The 15,255-nt window shown below is 41.8% G+C and overlaps 1 protein-coding gene across 5 annotated transcripts in view; it reads left to right on the top strand.

Moving 5' to 3' along the window:
* The first annotated feature begins 11,543 nt into the window (after nucleotides 1-11,543).
* Nucleotides 11,544-15,255, top strand: part of IRX4 (iroquois homeobox 4) — a 13,048-nt gene continuing 9,336 nt past the window's right edge. The window contains exons 1-2 of one of the 5 annotated variants that reach the window (XM_069076573.1): nucleotides 11,544-11,900; nucleotides 13,471-13,554. The gene's annotated coding sequence lies outside the window, so the exon portion shown is untranslated. Of the gene's footprint in view, nucleotides 11,901-12,069; nucleotides 12,389-13,470; nucleotides 13,555-15,255 lie in introns of those variants that run through there. The other 4 variants (XM_069076566.1, XM_069076532.1, XM_069076557.1 and 1 more) reach the window with 4 other exon arrangements.

Here is a 15,255-nt window from a genome sequence, read left to right as displayed (position 1 = left end):
GCTCTATAAGAATAAATCTTCAAAAAAAAGCACTATTGTCTTGTTAGAAAGTGTTCTCTGAACCAGGAGAACACTGAAAACAGTAACAGCAACACTGTGCAATGATCAGCTATGGACTGACTTAGCTCTTTTCAGCAACACAATGATCCAAGACAATTCCAAAAGACTCATGATGGAAAATGATACCCATATCTAAAGAAAGAACTATGGAGTTTGAATGTAGACTGAAGCAGACTACTTACCTTTCCTTGTTTTTTTTTTCTTTTCTTGTTTCTTCTTTCACAACATGATGAATGTGGAAATAAGTTTTCTGTGATTGCACATGTATAACTTATATCAGATTGCTTCCATCTTGGTGAGGGGAGAATGTGAGGGAGGGAGAAAAATTTGGAGTTCAAAACCTTATAAAAAATTAATATTGAGAAAGTGTTTTCTGTAACTTTTTTTTTGTAAAGCAATTGGGGTTAAGTAACTTGCTCAAGGTTACACAGCCAGTTATTTCTGGGTGTGGTACTAAGTATCTGAGCCCAGATTTGATCCCCAGGTCATCCCAACACTGAAGCCAGTGCTCTTACTCACTGTGCTAACTGGCCGCCCCATCTGTAACTTCTTTCAACTCAATTCAACAAACATTTATTAGCTGCCTCCTATATGCAGGATATTGATTTCAATACCATTCAATTCAATGAGGATTTGTTGAGCACTTAACTGGGAATTTCAAATGCAATCAATAAGGATTTGTTAAGAACCTATTATCATTATTAGCCTTGTCAATCCTTCAGGATTCCACTGTTATGAAGTCCTGAGGCCCTAGGCCTGCCCTAGAACCTACTTAAAAGAGAACTCAAATGTGTCACATTCTAGCTCTAATCTCTCTCCTTATCTCCAGTCTTAGATATCCAGATGGTCCTGATAGACACCTCTACATGAATGTCTCATTTTCATCTCAAATTCAAGAGGTCCAAAATGCAATTCGTTATCTTCTACATCATGGTACAGTAGGAAAAGAGGTGGATTTAAAGCCAGAAAACCCAGGATCAAATTGTGATTCCATCAGCTATTACCTATGTGACCTTAGGCAAAGTCATTTAACCTCTCTAGGCCTTACTTTTTTCTTCTGGAAAATGACTGATCTAGACTAAATTACTTTCAACTTTACATCCATCCCTAAAGTTCTGATCCTACAAGCTTCTGTAATCATTAAATCATGGGAGGACCCTTGATTTCACCTTCAGAACCAAATTTGGGGAGGGCCATTCCATGATTTCCCATTTGGGTCAAGTTTCTTTCATCTAAACCATTCACACTAGAAGTCATAGGGACCACCATTGGAAATTTGGTTCCAAATTGGTCTATGATAGCTTTTTTCCTGAGAATTGAGGCCTCTATCTGACTTTTGAGTGGCTGTTTGTTCATTCTATCATGCTTATCCAGAAATTTCAGAAACTTAGTGGACCAGTTAAAAAAATGGATTCATATCAAAATCACAAAAATTACCTAGACCTGCCATTCCTGATAAGCCCCTACAAGAACTCTCAAAGGTGCTCAGGTGAAGATCTCTGTTGCTTATCCCAAGCATGGTCCTTAGATTCCCAATTTCCTCCCCTCTTCTAATATTTCAGTCTATTTTTTAGTTGAATTGACCAATCAACAGGAAATTCCAAAGCACCTAATATGTACAAGGCCCTGTGGTAGGTGCTAGGAACACAAAGATGAAAATTAAACTATACCAACCAATCAATCAATCAATAAACAAACAAATGAATGAATGAATAGATAAGTGAATGAGCAGATACATAGTATATGGATGGATGGATGGATGGATGGATGGATGGATGGATGGATGGATGGATGTTGAAGCAAATAAATGGAGAAAGATGAATGAACAATTGAAGATATGATCCTAGAGTTGTCTCACATAAAGAATTGCATCACAGATATTTTACTGGATGAGAATAAAAGGGCTAAGATAAGGAAGGAGAGCCTCTGTAGTGTCTAACTCTCCTATGCCAGGAAAAATTCATCAACACAGCAGTCCTTAAGGAACTATGATGAAACCATCTGAAATTCCACAGATAAAAAACTCTACACTCTTTAGTGTTTGACATAATGTAATGCACAATTATATTTTCTAAGTGCTAAATGATTCTTTTGCTTATACATTTGTAATACCCTTCTACCTCCCCACACTAGAGTTGAGATAGTTTGTGGGTCCTTAGGCTATGATCAGAAAGAGGAGAAATAGAAAAAAGGGGGGAATTCCTTGTCAGATTGTTAAGGATTTGTTTTCTAGGGAGAGATAAAATACCCATCTTGAAATTTCAATAAGTAATCATTTATTAACCATCTATTGAGGATATAATATGGGCAGCTAGGTGGCACAGTGGATAAAGTGCTGGACTCATCTTGCTGAGTTCAAATCTGGCCTCAGATATTTAGTAACTGTGTGACTCTGAGCAAGGTAGTTGCCTAACCCTGTTGACATCAGTTTCCTCATCTGTAAAATGAATTGTAGAAGGAAATGGCAAACCACTCCAGTGACTTTGCCAAGAAAACCTCCAATGGGGTCATGAAGAGTCAGACATGACTGAAAAATGACTGAACAGTAACAGTAACTGAGGACACCAAGGCCTAGCTGGCTAGGTGACCAAGTTGATAGAGTATTGGACTCAGAGTTAGGAAGACCTAACTTCAGTCCCTACCCCAGACATCTACTAGCTATGTGACCTGAGGCAAATCCCTCAGCCACTCTCAGTATCAGTTCCTTCATCTGTAAAAGGGAGATAAAAATAGCACCATCTTCTCTCGGTATGATTTGTGGTGCCCTGAAAAAATTACAATAATAACATCAAAGATCACCAGTCACAAATCACCATAACTTATAATAATAATAAAAAATTTGAAATATTGCAAGAATTAGCAAATTGTGACACAGAGATGCAATGTCAGAAAAATGGTACCAATAGACATGTGTGATTCGGGGTTACTACAAAACTTAAATTTGCAAACAAACTATGCAATAGCTGCAAAGCATAATAAAGTGAAGCACAACAAAATGAGGTGTGCCTATATAGGAAAAGGGGGAATATGAATTACAGAGGAACCATTGTTCTTCTGTTTCCCATGATGATAATATAATTGTGTGTATGTATGTGTGAGACCCTATGACTGGGTAGGGAACCTGTGTCATCAAGGCTACACGTGGCCTTCTAGGTCCTCAAGTGCAGCCTTACTGTTTTACAGAACAAACCCTTTTATTAAGGGGGTTTGCACTGTGAAGTTTGGATTCAGTCAAATGGCTGAACTTGAGGACCTAGAAGGCCACATGTGGCCTTGAGGTCACAGGTTCTCCACCCCTGGTCTATGATTTCATGGGTGTAAGGAATAGTTGGCAGGTAAATATCCTACACTAATACAGATCATCAATTATTCTACAACTTACAGTCTTAGTTGCTTTTATTATTATAATATATATCACTGTCATTTTTATAGTACTTTAAGATTTGCAAAATTCTTTGAATACATTGCACCCCCTCTGGGCTACTCCCTCACCTGTGTTTCCATTGTAGAGATGAGTTCCAGAGGGCAGCTTCAGGAGTGTGTGGAGTTATCCTTCAAAAATTATTACAGGAGCTCCCTCCTAGTATACTTCCTATTAATAATCAGCTGGTAAACATGGCTATCCCATAACAAAAGCATTTAATAAAATTGTATAGTAAAAATAGCCTCAACAAATCCTTCCTCCCAGGAATCTGGGAAGAAAGAAAGTTGCGTTGCCCAACTGGCTAGTTCCAGTTGGGTCTTCAGTGGGGCAGCTCCTACTACTACTCACAGAGGTCATTGTTTGCCCTTCATTCTCAAAGAGGACAATGAATGACATCAGGGAGGTGATGCCATGACATGCAAGCGAACTGGACTTAAGTGAAGGAGGGCTGTGCAAAGTCACCAGGTTAGCTTTCTCTTGAGTACATCAATGAGTCTATCTCTGCTGCCAGGGTTCATGATCTTGGAGCTTCTTGCAGTCTCAAATGATTGACTCTGTGTCTGTGTTTGGAGAATGTGTCTCAATATGTCTTTCCTTCTCCTTGCTTGATAGGTGATTCCTTCTAAGCAAGTAACTCTGTTTCTAGATACCATGGTCAGTGAGACTGGGAAGGAGAAAAAAAGTCCCTTCCTTGTACCATCAAGTGGTTTCCTCCACAGGCAGCACATGTACTGGACTCACCTTAACTATTAAAAGCCCTAACAGAGTGGTCCATTTTCAGCCCAACCCATCACTGGAGGGGGAAAGACAGAGAATTGGTATTCATACTTTCTAAAGGGATGGAGGAGTATTAACACCTGGTTAACACATCAGTACTTCATTGCCTCCATTAACTACACTTTGCTTTCTATTGACTCTATCAGCTGAGGAGGAATGATGGAACAAATCCCCCCCCCCATTATACCTACACTAGAGGTAGTTAGATAGCTCAGTGGATAGAGTGCTGGGCCTGGAGTTAGGAATACATGGGTTTAAATCTGACCTGAGACACTTACTAGCTGTGTGATCTTGGGCAAGTCACTTAACCTCTGTTTGCTGAGAAGACAGTTAGGTGGTTCAGATGATAGAGCACTGGGTCTGGAGCAGGATAGACCTGGGCTCAAATTCAGCCTTAGACACTAGGTAACTCTGGAGATGTCACTTAATCTCAATTTGCCTTAAACCACTGGAAAAGGAAATGGCAAACACTCCAGTAGCTTTGTCAAGAAAATCTCATGGAGAATATGCTCCATGGGGTCATGAAGAGTCCAACAGAACAAAAAATATCTATGGTATCTTAATAATCCTATGAGCTACACATATTATTACCCTCTCTTTAAAGATGAGGAAACTGAAATTGAGCAAGCAATTTGCCCAGGGTAAAAGTGCTAATCAAGGTTGCTGAGGCACAATTTTTCATCCAAGGTCTTCCTGGGGCCAAGCAAGCCTTGGGTTATATCTCCCCTCCTACATAAACCTTCTGATGAAATAGTGTCTCTTGTAACTATCAAGAAGATAAAACGAGCAGAAGTTGTCACATTCAGGTAAATTGACCTCCAAAAAGAGCAGAAACAATCTTTACATGTAAGTACTTTGCAGAAAGTACCCACACAGCCTGCTGAACTAAAGAAGTTACCTGTTGGGGACCTGTTTGGTTGACTTTCTTTCACACAGAATTATAGACTAAGAACTTTCTGGGTTCAAAGATTATCATTTCATAAAAGGGGACACAAGGCTAGCAACGTTAGATTATTTATTCAAGTTTACATGGGTAGTAAGAGGCAGACCAGAATTCAGTCCCTGGTCTTCTCACTACAAATTCAGCATTTGTCCACCATTTCATTTCCTGTGACATCTCTCAGTTCTGAATAAAGTCAAAGGATCATCTTTACTTCCATTCAAACTCATCAAGAAAAAAGGTCTATTATATTATATTTTGGTCACCAGTTAGATTGAAATAAAGAAATATGCCTATGGCTTTTTAATAAATTCATTTTATGTTTGACCAGAACTTGCAGCTGGTATGAACTAGAAAGGCAGAATACTATTGCTGACTGAACAATGATGGTATTTCATTTTTTTTTGCAGGTTTCAACGACTTTCTGTATCATAAGAAATAAGTGCATCTCTTGCTATCTTATTCAAAAAGAAAATGAAAAGGTTGCTAAATGCATAAGTAATTGTAACTGATTCATTGATCTGAATACTGTTTAAAGTAAAACAGTAAGTATTTCTGTCACACTTTGAAGTTGAGCTCTGCAGCTCAGTTTCCTCCCTGAGGGTTACTTTATAGCCATTAAGAATATGTACCTTTTATCTGGTGCCTTCAATTAATTGAATTTCAAAAAATATTCTGAATTTTTTTTTTTTAGAAAATCATTTAGTTCCTGGAGGACATTTTTGTGTGATTTATTGCTACAGTAATTAAAAGCACCGAACATTAGTCTGGTCACTGTTGGAACTCCTGCCTGCCTTTGGCTATGTTGTGGTTAAGTTAAGATATATGTGGTTTTCAAGACATTTTCCAAGCAAGGAGAGAAATTTTTATTCTTTTCAGATTGCTTCTAAAATGTTAGCATACTTTCCTAAATTGCTTCTTAAAGTGATCTCACCAGTATTTACATGATAATTAAATGCAAACACAATTAAACTCTTCTATATTAAACAATTAAAGAAAGAAAATTCCTAGAATGATATGTTTTCTGACTTTCTCCACACTTTTTCTATGGCATAATTGATGTCATAAAATGACCTTTGCCATTATACAACCCTCCATGAACCCCTGATTGAGAGTTTTAGTGAAGTTAAAATTGCTAATTGGAATAATTAGCAGAGAGGAAGACTCAGCCTAAATTGAAAGCTAACACTCTAGTTTTTTTAAAAAAAAAAGTATGAATTAATTATAGCATTTTGTTTCAGAGAAACAAATTCTGCCCTTTAATTTATCTCTCTTTCTTTTCTCACTCTCTCTGTTTCTATGCTTATCTCAGCCTCTCTTCACTTTTCGTCTTTCAATATTTCCCTTTTTCTCCCTTCCTTTTGCCCCTCCTCATCTTAGGAAAACTTATTTTGCTCTCTTTATCAATCTATCTTTAGAAAATTAAGTGGGTTTGAGAAATAGACTGCTAGAAAATTGATACAGATAAATAAATGCTCAGAAACCTCTAATATTACTTGATATTTCCTGTCCAAGAAATATAATTTCTTCCTCCCCCATGTCAAACGCAAGTAGAAAAACCAATAGCATTCTGTTTTCAAATGTACAAATATCTTCCTGTATTTTAATTGTTAAATGCCTATAACACACACAACAAATTATCCATATTTAGACAATTTTAAAAATGTGTCCCCTATTTAATGTGTTGTTTGTTTGTTTTTTATAATAAATCAGAGTATTCGAGAAGATTTTAAATTCTTGGATGATAAAAGCACATTTTCCCTGGTCTTTTAAACACTGACTCTGTGTGTGTGTGTGTGTGTGTGTGTGTGTGTGTGTGTGTGTGTGTTGCAAAGGCAGGTCTGGGTTCTCCTGGACCAAGTTCCTCTTTAAATATATATATCTCGGGGTGGCCAGGTGGCTCATCGAGTAAGAGCACTGGCTCAAGTGTCGGGATGACCTGGGGATCAAATATGGGCTCAGATACTTAGCACCACACCCAGAAATAACTGGCCATGTAACCTTGAGCAAGTTACTTAACCCGATTGCTTAAAAATATATATATGTATATCTCATTGTTTGAATTAATACCCTTTCACTTTTAATGTGGAATGTTTTGAAAGGGTTGAATCAGAAGGTTTATCAGAGGATAATGGTTTAGTCTTTTGAACTCCACGAGCTAATCCCGATGGTAAAAATTAATGAACAAAAATGGCTCCTTCTTTGGATTCACATGTTGGTCCATCTTCCTCAGAGCATAGTAGGAAAAAAAAGTACATACAACACTGAATTCTTGCAGTCACCCCACTAGCATTGTTTTTCAAACACTCTTATCATTCATCCTCCTTTATCTATCCCCAACCTCCACTTCAAAATGACCTCATCACAGGTCTGTGTCCTGGTCCCATCTTTCAGGGATCCCCTTAACTAGGCAATTGTTCCGTTTGGTTTTCTGAAGTATATTTTCCCTGTAAGGTGTCTACTTTAATGCTTGTCTGAAACCACATTCTTCATTGTGAAGGTAAAGCAATAAAAGAATGAGATGGCCATCCTTGTGGCATGAGGAATGGTCTTCCCCTGTGGTTGTGGAACTCAAAAAAAAGATGCTAATCTTGTTCCCAAAGACCATCCTTCTGTAGATGGAGCTCTTCATTCTGTGCTATGTCAGCATTTGGATAGAGGAGCTATTGGTATGCTTTCTGTGAAATTTAGGCCAAGAAGCAAAACCACGTTTAGTACAACAGAACAAGCATTGTGTGTTCGGTCAGAGGATCTGAGTTCCAATCCTGCCTCTGATGTTCTCCACTCTGTGACATTAACTGCTTTTGGGTCTTGGTTTTCTCATCTGTAAAATGATGGGGTTGGACTCAGTGGCCCCTGAAGTACCTTCTAGTTCTTGATTTATGAAAATCTAGAAATATATGGATGGCTTTGACTATGGGTGCTGAAACATCCACATCCTCCACTCCTCTTGCAAACTCTGGCTTATCCTTGTAAAATAGTAACCTGTCCTTTTTCCACTTTGGTGGTATGATTAGGGGAAAGACAGTAGGGACTGATTCTGGTATTTGCCCCTTTGCAGATGAAGACACCTGTATCTGTGTTAAATATGATTGTCAGGAATACCAGGAGACTCATTCAACTAACTACCTCACATTCAAACCACTAGCTGTCTCTGCTTGTTGCTGCAGCTTCCCTTGAAGAGAGAAATCTAGAAGCAGTGGCCAAGCCCTACAGGGGCAGAAATATTTACTCAGATTCCTCTCTGGATGCTTTGCCAACAGGAGAAACAAAAAAAGAATTGAAAGATGATCCGTTGGGGAACAAGTACTGACCAGAAGTCTCTGGGTATGGGGGTGGCAAGAACTCTCTGCCTTGTCAGTGGCATCCAGGCAGAGTGAAGTGGTAAGATTTGTCTAGAGAATACACACCCTGACCCAATGAAGACTATTTTTGTTGTAGCTGCTGATGTTATAGCTGCTGCTGCTGCTAGGGGACTATCTTCTGAATAAAATCATCCCCTCTAAGGCTGTGGTGGAATTTTTCCCCAGGGGACTCTTGGAGAGGGTCTTGGGGAATTTTCATCTTTCCTCAAGAGTACAAGCAGAGATGAGCCTTGGAAACAAGGTGGGAGTATTCTACATAACCCCATTTCCTGTGAGGTTAGGTAGGGCAGTGGGTGGGCAGGGATGAGCTTCTGATCTTCCAGTCTACTTCTCAAATTCTGGATCAAGGTCAGAACTCTGATGGTTTGGCTCTAAATCTCAATGTACAACAGGAGAGAATCTGCATGGAAAGCAAAATGAAAGCCTTGGGAGAGTCGTGGAAAGAGGACAAGCAGCTGGCACTTGTTACCAATGAGGAATGATTTTGTTGCATGTTGCACATCAAATAGCAGAGTCATATCCATTGGGAGGTGACGTCTAACTATGAGGTGGGACAGGGAGAAGGGAGAATGATGTTAAGCCCACTGCAGCCTGAACTTAATGGATAGATCTCCTATTTCTTTGCATGTTCATTGGGGCTTGGTGTCTGTTTATGGTTCTCCTTATTAAATAAATTGTAACAAATATTAAACAGGAAAATTGGTTAAATAACCCAGGTGGGTTTTAAACATCTTGCATGTCTATTTTGTTTTGCTCCTAAAGGGAAAGTAACAATAAGGACCAAAAGCTCTCACCACTAGGGTACTTAAAACTATCTTTTCTCTTCTCCTTTCTTTTCTCAAGTTTAAACTAAGTCCACCTCCTTCCTAGAGGAGAAATATTCTTTTCTCCCTAAATGGAAGCCAGTCCCAGCTTTTGTCATATAAAGCAAACAGGTCACTCTAGCTGAAAAAGGTCTAGATGCAGTCTGGAGTTTGGTGCTGGGGTGATTAATGAAATACAGAGACTTCCTTAAGAATATATCCCCTGAGAGGGTCCCCCAATCTGACAAGTCAGTGGTAAATAGTCAATGTTTTCATTCTTTGAAAAATGGCCCAAATTCATTTTTCTAGGACCCTGGCTCAGCTCCTTCATAGAAAGGGCAACGTAAGGAGTTGAGGCTTGGGGAAACTGATTTGTTGAGCTGACTTGTTTTGCCTCTTACTTTTAGGGGATTCTTCTTTTATGGTCATCCTGTTCTGTGAAAGAAAAGGGAGAGACAAATACTTGTCCAGTATGTTGCTTGTTATTGGCAGAACAACTAGATGTTTCATTGTCTTCCTAGAATGGGGGGGGGGGGGAGGAAGGAGAAAGGGGAAGTCATTTGAGAAGGAAGGGGTAAGAGGAATCTAGCAATATTTTTTTTCTTATAGTATCCACTATTAAATTTGAAATGTTGTTGCACAGTAATGTATTGTGAAGGAAAAACAAGTCAATGACTATACCAAGTGAAAATGACAAACAAAGGGGATGGGATAGAAAGGGGGAAAAAATCACTCTCAGTATAATTTGTCTCAGAAAGTCATCATGAGTCTTCTTTTCAAATGAATTTTAAGCCTATATTTTGAATATATGAAATATATCCCATGTAGCATGCCATATGCAATTTATCATATCTGTATATATATATACAGATATGATATATCATATTATCTTTAAATGCTGGACTATAAGGTTCAGAGCAAATAAGCCTGAAACCCCCTCATTTCAGGTAGTACAGACTTGTGACTTATGCCTACTCCAACTATAGCTTCCTTCTTTGTTCTCCCATTCCCTGTCTACCCTCAGTCTACACTAATGCAAGTTACTGATTCATCAACCTGAATCAGTAGGCGAGAAATGGGCAGGGGGAATAAAAACCAATAAAAGTTATCAGTAAAATAGAGATCCAGAGTCACTCAGAAGCTTCCTTGATGACAGTCCTGGAGGATTTTATCCTGGACTTAGTGGCTCTTGAAACGATTCCCCTCCAGCTAGCCTTCATCCTTTTATTTTCTTCGCCAGTACCCTCAACCACCAAAGTTGTTTTATTCTGACATATTGAAAACCTCATAGTTTCCTTTGCTTGAACCGTGGGACTCCTGAACCTCAGTGCTCTTGTAGGGCCCTATTCTGGCCCAAATATTTGCTTCCCTTAGGAGATACAGAAGAAAAAAAAAACCCTATTTCCTTGCCATCTGCGAGGCCTGGAGCCATGTGCCCAAACTTAGATCGGTTCTCCTCTTGACTGAGCCGATGCCCACTGAAGAAGAGAACTGCCAGGCAGGTATGGTGGGAGAGTTGAGAGCAGATGTGGAGAAGGATGCAGAGAAAATGGGCTATGCCACATCTAACTTCCCGGGGAGGGGGAGAACGGAAGGAGGAGGTGGTGACTCAGGTGGACAGTGGATTCAAGTCTATACTATTGTAATGGGGAGGGAAAGGATTCTCGGTTGCTGGCCCATAGGCAATTTCCCCCTGGAGTCCTGTGGCCATCCCTAATAGGACAGGTAGAGATGCATAAGCTAAATCTACATCATTCCTCACAACACCGTCCCCCACCCCCACCCCCCAACCATCGCCGGCTCCTTCCTACCCTAGGGCTCGCTTGTGTGAGAGACTTGGAGAGGAAGCAAATTGAGTTCTTGCCATCTTTACTTGCCCTGATAAATTACAGTTTGCATGTGGGTGCAGTTAATCAAAGCCTTGATAGATGGCTGTCTTACAGCGTGTACAACCTGGAAATGATTTGGTTAAACGGAGGACATTCGTGTCCTTTCAGAATCAATGCAATTATTGTTTGCCACCCCGACAACATCTGGAGTGGCAGCACTGATTTGACTGACCTGTTATTGATGGCTGTGTCCACTCTTCCTCCCTAACCTCCTTGAACCTCTGCAACCTCCTCCCCCCCAGCAAACACACACATCCCCCACCCCACCCCGGCGCGCGCGCGCCCCGCCACTCAGCCCAGCACTTATAACCCCCAAGAATGCATACGCGAGGTCGAGTTTTCAAAGGAAAAGTTGGGAACTCCTGCTCGCGTTGGAAAGTGTTAATCAGCAGGAAAGAGTGTGATCAGTGGAGCTATTCACTTGAACGTCACTCTGGTACAGGGGTTAGTGAAGTGATTGTGGCGCCTAGGGACTGAAGGAAGGCATATTCCACTTCAGTCAGGTGTTATACACTGAGAAATGTCTACATTAGTTCTCTATAGCTCTCCGCAAGTGAACCCGTACAGGAAAGAGACCAGGACCCCAGCAATGGAAAAGCCCTCGCGGGAAGATCAGAGTTGCAGTCTGGCTTGATCTCTCAGGTACAGAAACATCTCTCAACCCTCTCAACTCCCCAATCCCCTCCCCGTTCCTCACACCTCCTCCAGCCCCCCGCTCCTTATACCCCCATCCCCCTCCCGATTTCCACTTCTTTTTGATGAGGTGGCTTTTTTTCTCCCATAAAAAGCGGGGAGCTGAAAAGTAGGGACGGCAGAGAGGAGCGTAGGTATATCCATGGGTTTTGTGCAATGATTACCTAGGACTGAGTGCAGATTGAGTTTAAGAGGTGTGTGTGTGTGTGTGTGTGTGTGTGTGTGTGTGTGTGTGTGTGCGTGAGTGTGTGTGCGAGTGTGTGTGTGTGTGTATGCGCGCGTGCGTGTGTTTTCTTAGGGAAAGGGAGATGGATCCGACGTTTCCGCGAAAGTGAAGGTAGGGTACAGAGCTCTTCTACGGTCCCGGCTCTGACAGCACAAACTTTGCAGAAAATCGGATTTACTCTGACTGAAACAAAGTTTGGTTTCCACAAGAGGTGGGGTGGAGTGTGTGTCAGGGGACTAAGGGGGGTGAGGGGTGGGTGGGGAGTGGATTTCAAGTCAAGTGCTTCCCAGAGTTCAGAAAAAGCTGGAAGAAAAAGCGAGTGAGGTTGGGGGGGGGGGGGGGGGGGGGGGGGGGGGGGGGGGGGGGAAATAGGGAAGAAGCTAATAGTGGGAAGCTTAAGGACGAGTCCCTGAGAGTAAGAAGTCCAAGGGACCATGGCTCCCAGATGAACCATGTGTCCACTAATGCAGCCCCTTTGCCCCGGGACCCAACGCGGGGAAGTAGGGGGGGGGGGGGGGGAATCGGAGGAGGGGGCGGTTTACAAGTTCTTGGAGCCGAGGCCCTTAGCTTTCTGGGCCACCTGGGCAGATGCTGAGAATTTCCACTGAGTACTGCTGGAAACTTAGAAGTGGGGGAGGCATGGGTAGATGGGGGATAGTGGGTGGGAGGGGAGAGAAGGAAAAAGAGGAAGGACAGGAGAACCGAATTGTCAAGTGATGAAAGTGAATAAATTGCAATACTGCAATCTGAGTCTGAGGCCTGCCTTCATGCACTCAGACTGTTATCTCCTCTCCCTCTCCAGTACCCCCCTCTTAACTGACCCCTAGAAACCAGGCAAAAACTACCACGGAAAAGAAAAGATCTTTCTCACGCCTTCCACCCCCCACCCCCCGCCCTTCCTACCCCACTTGGCAGCCGCTAGGGTCTTCTGGATCACTCCCACCGCCTTGAATGCCTTCTTGAGCACAGCTCTAAGACACCCTGAATGAGCTCTGTTTTTGACCTGTGCTAGAAAGGTGGCCTCCCTGGGAACTCGCGATTCCACTATCCTCCCCCCCCCCCCATCCTGGGCCACCTAGATAGAAATGGATTGTCTTAGCACTGGCTCTGAAACAAACACTTCTTCGTGGCTGTGGACGCCCGAGCGAGAGTGGGGGGAACAGTACTAACAGCCCTTCCTTCGGTTTCCTGCCGCTCCCCTCCTGGACAACGCGGTAGTTTGTGTCCTTGTTTAGAAACCAGAGAGCATAGGTCAGTGAGTTTCTCATTCTAAAGTCCCTCTATGTATTCCAGAGACCCCAAGTATTTCAAAGGAACTTCTACCCTCAGCACCTCCCGAACCTGAGAAGAGGAAAACGCAGTCAAGTCCACTTGAGAGTGCGTATTGTGTGGGGCTGCACAACCCCCGAGCTTGCCTCACCCAGGACCTCCACCAGTTTCCCTAGCTCTCTGGCAGGGGCCTACTCCAGCGACGGGTTGATTTCTCCTTCTTCCACACACACCCCAACTCCCACCCCTGACAATTAAGTTTCCAGAACTTTGAAGGTGAATCTGCTGTGGAATTGCTCAATCCGTGGCTTTGACCTTCTCCCTATAGCTTTTCTAACAAGTGCACGGTATGCTGATAGTCAATCCATTCAACAGAGAGCACTGAACACTGTTGATACGTGTAAAAGCATATTTGTGGATATGGCTTAGTGTATATACATATACATGTAGGTACTGTGTATGCATGTATGTATAGATTGCAGGATGTTTAGATAAATGAGATTGTAGTCATTCATTCCTAATATGGGATATTTTGGTGACTCCTTGTGGCTTAGGAGCAAGGACAAGGAAGAGGAAAATCCTGGTCCCTTGTCTAGGGCTTCGCCTTTTGTAGGAAAGGGGCTTTGGGATAATGATGTACATGGATCATATACAGAATGTTTTCTGGCACTAAAATTCCTATGTGCTTTAGGTTAGTGGCTGTCCCACAGTACTAAAGTACTAATTTACGACTTAAATCCGAGTCTATTTCAAAGCCTGGAGATGAAGCTTCTTCAGCAGGGGCTAGCAAAGCATTTGGAGTATTTGACTTCAGCAACATCACTGCTAAGGTGTCATAGTCAGGGTGGAGTAAAGCAAAGGCCATGATCAACCGTGTAGAGGAAAGTCGGGGTCCAAAGAACTAAGTAAGACCTGTAAGGGAAGGAGAGTAGAGATGAAAAAAAGGATAACTTCCACTCTCGTTTGGTAACAGAAGTTAGGAATGACATTTCAGAAGAGCATTGACTGATCATGACACCAGGGAGACTCAGGGCCCTAGGGAGGGCATAGAGTTGTCGGTATAGAACGGACTGGGTGGAAAGAAACATGACAGAATTGTACAGTGATTAATAAAGGGTCCTTCTGTGTACCTATAATAACACCTCCTCCCCCCCCCCAAGGGGGAGGTTGTTGCAAAGGAATTGCATTAAGGCTGCTGGATAGAAGATTACTGTAGCTTTATAAATAGATAAAGAATATACATATGGGATCTGATCAGGTATTTTAAATATTGATAGATTTGTCAAATTCTCAATTTTTGTGCAGTTCAGACTCATTTTTGCTCAATTGCTTACAGTAGGAACAGAAGAAAAGGGGATACCAGACACTGGAGAAGCTGAGGGGTTGTCACAACTGCTTAAAAGTGTTCACTTTGCTCAAACTGCTAATTATAGTACTCAACTTGGAGCCAGTCTGAAAATAAGGACAGCAGGTTTCCTTGGTGGATTGGGTGACTGGTCCCTAAGGGTTTAAATGAGCAGCTCCCTCCACCCCAACCACTACAACCCCCAAACAATGTCACAACAATTGGAATTGAAGACAAAACAAATCTAGCAAGACTTTTTTTTTCTCCTGATACTGTGCTATCAATTATCTAATCCACCACTCATCTCCTACCTCCAGACTCTTTACAAGGTTGTAAACAAGTTATGTGTTTAAAAAATATAATTAATTAAAAGAAGTACCTTGTTCTACTGGAGTGGGGGTGAGGAAAAGATGAGAGGAGAGAGAGAGAGAGAGAGAGAGAGAGAGAGAGAGAGAGAGAGAGAG

This window comes from Petaurus breviceps, unplaced genomic scaffold (assembly GCF_028583685.1).
Source record: "Petaurus breviceps papuanus isolate PSGF00001 unplaced genomic scaffold, PetGlider_PUasm1.0 151, whole genome shotgun sequence".
NCBI classification, from domain to species: Eukaryota; Metazoa; Chordata; class Mammalia; order Diprotodontia; family Petauridae; genus Petaurus; species Petaurus breviceps.
The sequence above is the reverse complement of the archived record's forward strand: the minus strand, read 5'-3'. Positions and strand labels throughout refer to the sequence as shown.